The sequence below is a fragment of the Nycticebus coucang genome, chromosome 19 (assembly GCF_027406575.1).
Source record: "Nycticebus coucang isolate mNycCou1 chromosome 19, mNycCou1.pri, whole genome shotgun sequence".
Lineage (NCBI taxonomy): Eukaryota > Metazoa > Chordata > Mammalia > Primates > Lorisidae > Nycticebus > Nycticebus coucang.
Window position 1 is genome coordinate 49,968,726 of NC_069798.1, and position 8,224 is coordinate 49,976,949.

Below are 8,224 nucleotides of genomic sequence, written 5' to 3' on the forward strand. Positions count from 1 at the left end.
TGATGTCTTCAGGCTATGAAACCTTTATCTGCAGAAACTAAGAACATTTGTTGTTTGAAGCAGCCAAGTGTTCCGTATTCTACAGGGGAGAGTTCTTTGAGAGTTTCTGTTAATTTATTTTGAGGTACCCTTGTAGAGGGATGGGTGAGGGCTCCAAGCACAACTTCTTAGAGAAAACCCATTAGCCACTGTTAATCTGAACACAGATGTGAGAAAGCCGCCATTTGATACAACAGTCAACGTAAATTACTGCATTTAGAAACTATTTTTGGTTTTTGGAGGAGTGGAGGGAGAATGGACAGGCTGGGAAGGAATTATTTGTTCTTTTTAAAATAAGAAATTGATGAGAAAAAAACTTCTTTCTCCTATAAATTTAGATGATACTGTATTTGAACTGATGCTAGATCTTATGGTAATAGAAGTGGTATTTTACTGTATTTTGAGAATTATTTAGAAGACTTGGAGTATAAAGCAGAGGCACACCATTTACTGATGCTGCCGAATAGACCAGAAAATAATAACCATAATTAACATTTTCATAGCAGTTTAAGCTTACAAAGACGTTTTTATTTACCAAATATTGTCACTTTGGATAATGTAAATTAAGAATTATACTCATTTCTACTTTAACAATGAGGAACCTAATGAGGAATTACACTCACTTCTACTGTAACAATGAGGAACCTACTTTACAGGTTCTAAGAGATGCTCAGTGAGGCCTGGAAGCAGTAACTTCGATACAGATCCTGGCTCTGATGCGGGCTCCTTCCCGCTTGTCACTGAACACAGCGGTTGCCTTTTGAATTCAAACAACTGAAAAAGACAAATGATTTTTGGCCTTTAATCACTGGGGTCCCCAGTATGGCCCTGCATGTCTACATGACGGCGATTTGTTCAGTGATCTTTTTGATGGGCTTTGTAGGATTCTCAAGCGAGATTTACTCAATCAGTCATTGTCAAAGCTATGCTGAGGGGCAGTGAGGAAAAGACACAAGTAGTTCTACTTTTTCAGGAAGCTCCTGTTCTTTTCCCAATATGTTAAGGAGGAGCCTAAAGATTCAGCTCTGTAAAAAAAAATCTGGCTTCTTTTGCAGTTTCCAAAAGTATTGTAGAAAAGTTTAAAGTTAAATAATCAGAGAAGCCCTGGGTCTGAGTCATAAACTTGAGCAAACAGACACATCAACTCTTTTTTTTTTTTTCTTTTTTTTGTAATTTTGGCCAGGGCCGAGCTCGAACCCACCACCCCCAGTACATGGAGCCGGCGCCTTACTCCTTGAGCCACAGGCACCACCCTGCACATCAACTCTTGATTTGTACCTCATTTAGGGGATGGCTCCAACAAATGAAATAGTATCTATGAGAGCACATTACAAATCTCAAAGTGCTTTTAATTGACATGTGACACCACCACCATCATTACTACTCCTGAAGAGGTCATTTGTCACAATAATCTGGGAAAGATAATGTTATATCTTGCCAGACACCTTGACCAAAGGAGAATGGGAGTGGCTTCCTGGGTATCTGTTGACAAGGAGCTTGAGATTGTACCCAGACTCCAAGGAAAAGAACAGTGACATCCATTATTATGTGAAGACACTGTGAATGGAGAATGATCGCACAGGTGTCAGAGACTGGCCATACTGGGCAGAGATAGGGAGGCTGGCCTGGCAGGTCATGATAGCAGCAAAAAACATCAACAATGACACAAAGTCCTATCACAGTGCCCCAGAATTACATCATCTCTTATCACCCTACAACTCAGGAAGTGACTGCAGATAAAAGAATAAAGTTTTGAAGAATGTTAATTTTTAAATGAAGTTTAACTCACAACACAAAGTTTCCTACCAACAACTTTATATTACATTTAAAAAGTTATGGGTTTCCTCATTCCTCACGTCTACTTGAAAAGAAGATGATCATTTTAGCTTTAATAGCCCCTCACCATCCTCAACCTTCACTCCCCAAATCAACATTCAAATAAAGATTGTTCAAATCATTTGTTTGCAAAGAAACATCCCCAGGCTAAAGAATAAAAGTTGAGTTAGAAATGCTTGTACCTCCTGGGCCTCTTTTCCTAAGGTATAGATTGGTCTGTCAACACCACCACCTGACAGAAGGATGTCCCAATGAAATAATAGGCGCAGTACTGGAAACACCACAACTGCTCACATTTACTCTTATTAATCATACACTTAAAGAGTGTAAACGGGAATGCACCAGAGCAACACCGATTTTACCCCAGAATTAGGTCTGCCTCTGCAAGAAACACTAGTTTGCTTTTTTCTCCTTATTTCTCCCTCTTATTTCCCTTTGCTGTTCAAAAGATCTTTTATAAGATTTTAAGTTATATTCCCATAGTTGGAAATTACATCATGAAACTATCTTGCCCTCTGTCCCTACTAAAACGTTTAAAATTTGGTCCTATAAAATGATCTTTGTTAAGACATTTTCCTCCAATGTGACCTATTCCATGTAATTGCTTTAGTAGAAAAGCTAAAAAAAAAAAAAGCTAAAAAAAAAAACAAATGGTTTTTTTCTCTGTCTTTTGTAAAAACTGTGCCAATAGGGATATTTGGAATGACCTTGGTGTCAAGTAGCACCGGACCTGAGTTTCAGGAAAAAGAGATACAATGAGCCTGAATTGATTTCATGTAACAATATAATTTCTGAGGCAAAGGAGTTGAAGAAAGGCCTAAAAGAACGACTCAAGTAAGCCTTGTTTTGTATGGATATTTATTTTTTTGCCATGCTCTGACTTTTACTTTGACAATACAAATCAAAGTTCAATTTTTGTGAAAATTAAATATAAATACAATTACCAAAATTTCTTAAGCAACCATATTTTAATGAATTAAATCAAATAGAAATAGGAACCTTTGGCTTGGCCCCCGTAGCACAATGGCTATGGTGCCAGCTAAATGCACCAAGGTTGATGGGTTCGAACCCAGCCCAGGCCAGCTAAACAACAATGATAACTGCAACAAAAAAATAGCCGTGCATTGTGGCGGGCACCTGTAGTCCCAGCTACTTGGGAGGCTGAGGCAAGAGAATTGCTTAAACCCAAGAGTTAGAGGTTGCTGTGAGCTGTGACTGATGCCATGGAACTCTACTGGGGATGATATAGTGAGACTCTGTCTCAAAAAAAAAGAAAAAAGAAGAAGAAAGAAAGAAAGGAAAGAAAAGAAAAGAAATGGGAACCTTTGCAAGCACTAGGTAGTTAGGCTATTTTTCATCCCAAAATTGATCATTTGACCTAGCTCACTGAAGCTATTTTTCTTTTACAGAGAAAAGGTCTGACTCTGTATCAATCAAGAAAACATTTTATATAAACGTATAAGAAGTTGCAGGTGAAGTTCCTCAAGGAATTTACAAAGAAGATGAGAAGACAAGTTTAACACACACACACAAAAAAAAAAAAAAATAGGAAAAAACAGGAGGGTGTTTAATCATGACTAGTCAGAAAACAACTTTACAGGGGCTGAGAGAAATGGAAGGCAAAACACCCAAGTCTTGATGCAGGTTGGGGAAATATGAAAATTGAAAAGATAATTAAGATTTGAATAAGAGGTGAGGCAGGAGAAAGACAGGGAACTCATTTTCTGAGGTTGCTTATCAAAGCTATGATCCTCTTTTATTATATCTGTTTCTATGACAATTCAAGACTTAATATTTTCTAAGTTTTTTTTTTTTTTACATTTTAATATCTCAGAAACTGAAGCACATCCTCCAATCAATGGTATGTCATAGTTTAGTAATCATAATATTAGAGGCTCTTCCTTCAATTGATATATCCACAGTTACTAAGTATATATAATCATCTTCCCACCTAAATCACAAAGTCAGTGAAGGCTGGAGGAGCCCCTGAGTTACACTGTAAGGCACCATCCCAAGTAGCGATTTACTTGTCTTTATGATTCCACTACCTTCAAACCTGATTTAGCCATAGATAAAAAAAAAAAGACAAACGTGTCAGTTTATTGCCTCTTGGTTCCAAATTCACCCTTCCTTATCTGCTTGTGATACTAAACAGTTTCTCCCTTGGCAGTCGGCATGATGTTAACCTTTGTCAGTAGAGGACATGGGAGGGACCCTGGAGGAGGAGAGTCTTCTCCTTCTGGTCCTGGTGTGTTTTATCTTCTCTTGCTTCTGCTGCAGTAGCTTGGCATTCAAGTCGCACGGTGAAACTCGCCCCTAGCGAGTTCAGCAGCACTCCAAGGCAGCTACCAGGCAAGTTCCATGGGAACCCCAGCTGGCTTTCTGAAGTTGCCCCTAGCTGCATGGTGTCCTCCTCGCCTTGTGCAAGCTTCCTGGGGTGGTTTCCCAGTGAACTCAAAGCACCCTCCTCCCCTCGGACACTCCCTAGTTAATCCCATTGGCATCCCAGTTCTCTGTCTGACAGTGTTGGTCCACCAATTTTGGCTAAGTGCTGTTTTCAGCAATTCAGCAAACTTCTCTGCCATCCTGTGGGCTACGACCCTCCCAGGGAAGTTTGAATTCTTGCCTTCGGAAGGATTCTTCCTGTTTTTGAATTGTTCCTTTCTTGGGTACACTTCCCCTGCCATTGAAAGTTCTCATTTATTTCCACTTTGTTAATCTGTTATTAGTTTATAATTATTCATTTGAAACCTTCCCTGCTCAATTTATTATGAAGTTCTTGTGTCTTGACCATACCCTGATTAATATAATGGAGAAAGAGCTGGCACCAGATCAAAAGCTTCACATTCTTTAGGGATAAAACTAGATCCCGTATAGACTAATTAGTCAGCTTTCTCAGCTAAGGCCCAACAGTGAGAGCAAAGTTAAAAGGTTGTGTTTGGGTTGGGATGGGGGGTAAGAAATACGATTGTCTGATTGTGAAAAGCAAGAAGTTACTGAAGGGATGTATAGGTGATCTGTACATAGTTGTCACAATGTTTCTGATTATTGCAAACCAGCTGGACAAGTCAGTTTCTCTTAACCTCTGTTCTAGAATATGAAGCTTACTATCACAGCTCCCAAATGCCTTTGGATCTTGATTCTAGACACAAATTATCCTGTTGCACTCAGATAAAACAAACAAGATCCTCCCACCACTAGGAAGTCTTTGCAGAATGACAGTAAGGGTCTGGATGTTCCCAAACAACCAGACACTTAATGATGCAGAAACAGAATAGCTATCTGACAGTTGATTAACTTGATTAACATTTCTTTTTTTCACCAGATGTTTTAGTATCTTTTCCTTCATACTTTCTAACTATTTCAGTGCAATATATCCTTGTGCAGGTTGGCATTTTGAAGATTGTATTGTTTCAACATTGAAAGTACAATAAATAGGGCGGCGCCTGTGGCTCAGTCGGTAAGGCGCCGGCCCCATATACCGAGGGTGGTGGGTTCAAACCCGGCCCCGGCCAAACGGCAACCAAAAAATAGCCGGGCGTTGTGGCAGGCGCCTGTAGTCCCAGCTGCTCGGGAGGCTGAGGCAAGAGAATCGCTTAAGCCCAGGAGTTGGAGGTTGCTGTGAGCTGTGTGAGGCCACGGCACTCTACCGAGGGCCATAAAGTGAGACTCTGTCTCTACCAAAAAAAAAAAAAAAAAAAGAAAGTACAATAAATATGAAAATAAGAAGCAAAATAGTTTTCATTTCCAACTTAAAAATAAGACAAGCAGATTTGTGGCTATACAGAGAAGGGAAGGATTAGCAACAGTAAATTAGAGTCCAAACTTTAGTTTTTAAAAAACAACTTTCTTTTATATTTAGACTTGTTGCCTCTTATATTTGCAGGTTAGAACGTACAATATTTAAACTCTATCTGGATGACATTATAAGGCACACTGAAATATGAGGTTACACTCATAACAACTCTGTTCTTATGGTAACTTTTAAAATAGTATACTTATGTTTAAGGTTTATTAAAATTCTAAACTTGTCTAGGCATGTGAAAATTCTAGTCTTAAATATAAAAATTCTGCTTTACTCTCATTATCCTAACTTACATTATCTTACCTGTGTCTCTTTGATAACTTTTTGTTTTCATTTCCTGAATTTTCCTTTTTTCTGTAAATGGAGCTTCTGTCTGGATATCATCTCTGAGACTTCCATATCCTTGTTCTCTTTTATTTCCCTTTATTTCTTCGAGTCAAAGATAAAGGAAATTTTAACAAGAGACACATATGAGCTTGAGTAAAAACACTTTTATATTGAACAAGACAAAGCCCTCATTCTGGTGCTCCGAAGATACACTCAGGGTGGTTACTTTACCCATTTCTGTAGAGTCATTTTCAGCTGAGGACCAAAAATAGGAAGCACAGATGTATCCTCCCTGGGTTTTGTTTTGTCAGTGTGTTTTGGATGATCTGAAATAGCGAAATACAGATTAATCTTCTCCAGCTGAGGCCATTGGAGAGATGGCTGAAACGCAGACATTTATTTATTTTACAGACTCTCACAGGTATTCACATATGTGTTCACATATATCACTCCTTCTGGACCTGTAATGTACTACCCATCCCATCAGCAATGTAACATAAACATTCAAATACCTCAAAAACCACGTGAGCACTTCGCATCCTCTTCCCACATCTGTAACAAGAACAATGCTGGTCATTACCTGAATGTGTGACAAGCAAAGAGTACACCACTGTCTGCTGCCCCCGTGAACAAACGTAGACCATAGCAATGGCCAGGAACCTTGGAAAGAACCTAAATCCTCTGCTAAATTTAAGAAAGCTAAGTGTGAATGAGGGCGGGTCACTTTCCCCAGGTCTCTCCCAGGAGCCAGCAGCAGAGTTAGGAGCAGAGTATCCCCATCCACAGCTCTTTGTGGCACAATATACTTGGACTTTAATATTGAATAATCTATCGTCTTCTTTCAATAATCTTAGTATCATCTAAAGATTTCTTCCTCCCCTACTGTGCTAATTCTCAAATATTAGTATTTTACCAAACCACCTAGATTTATTGTTATTACCAAACAGAAATAGTGAGGTCTTCCAGTACTTTTAGCTAATGAAGAGAAAGGCTGACGTGGCTGTTTGACGTAGTGTTGACAGGTGCCTGCACATTGAGAATCTTCGCTGGTCCTGAAAGAATGGAGGTGGTTTCCCGTGCTTTTTCTAAGGACTCTTCAGCATCTGCAGACCTCATTATCCTATTATGTCTGTGTGTGAAGACATGCTGCTCTGTAATTATAGAAAGTGTCTCATCAAACTCTCTGGTTATGCATGGGTCACTGCCTGCTCTCACATCTTCTGTGCTCAGCATGGTAGTGGTGAGTTTAGTCGTTCACCAGCTTCTGTCCTGCCTGCAACAGTACCCTTTCCAGAAAGCTAGATATTGTCCATGAGGAACTCAGTCCATCAGAGGAATATAAAGCTATGGTAGATGGCAGGACTGCGACTAGAGATTGTGTTGGACATTAGTTCCCGGGCACTGGCCTTCTGGACATATCAGGTGCATCAGGAGCGTCTCTATCAAGAATATAACTTTAGCAAGGCTGAGGGGCATCTGAAACAGATGGAGAAAATATATATTCAGCAAATATAAAGTAAGGATGTAGAATTGTCATCTATGAAAGGGGAAGTCGCCTCCATGAAGAAAGTGCTAGAAGAATACAAGCAAAAGTTCAGTGACATCTCTGAAACTTATGGAATGCAGTTGCCAGTATCAAAAGCTCCAAGGACTCTATGATAGCCTTAGGCTACGAAATCTAACTATTGCTAACCAAGAAGGCACAGTTGAAACATCCAAGATTGCACAGTCTGGTGTTTTTGGCTTCCCATTAGGGAACAACTCTAAGCTTTCATTGGATAATATACCAGTTTGAAATTGGGGTGGTGAAGATGGAGATTTTCAGTTCAGACCATTTTTGTGGGTTCTCCCACAGCACCTGAACCCAGCAACAGCTTTTTTAGTTTTGCCTCCCTGAGTCGTGGATTACAGCAGGAGCAAGTCTCTAGCAGGAACTTCAGAGTAAAAAGAGTTTATCTCACTTTACAGAATGTTTCTCTGCTCACTTTCAGTAATTTCATTTAGTAAAATATCATTGTTGTAGATTGCTGTTGTGCAGAAGCCGGGGGTGCGGCAGTAGATAAGAATAATCAACTTTTATGCTTCTATGTCTTTGAAATTGTCTTCATATTATCACCTACAAGAAACTCAGTGGCAACGAGGAGTGACTTTAGTGTCTGTTTTCTTTGTTTCTGTTACCTAAAGCATGAACATTTTATTAATCTCAATTTTATTACC

At 39.4% G+C, this 8,224-nt stretch overlaps 1 pseudogene; it reads left to right on the plus strand.

Annotated features, from left to right (window-relative positions):
* The first annotated feature begins 7,132 nt into the window (after positions 1–7,132).
* Positions 7,133–8,011, plus strand: LOC128571713 (E3 ubiquitin-protein ligase CCNB1IP1-like; annotated as a pseudogene).
* The last annotated feature ends 213 nt before the right edge of the window (positions 8,012–8,224 follow it).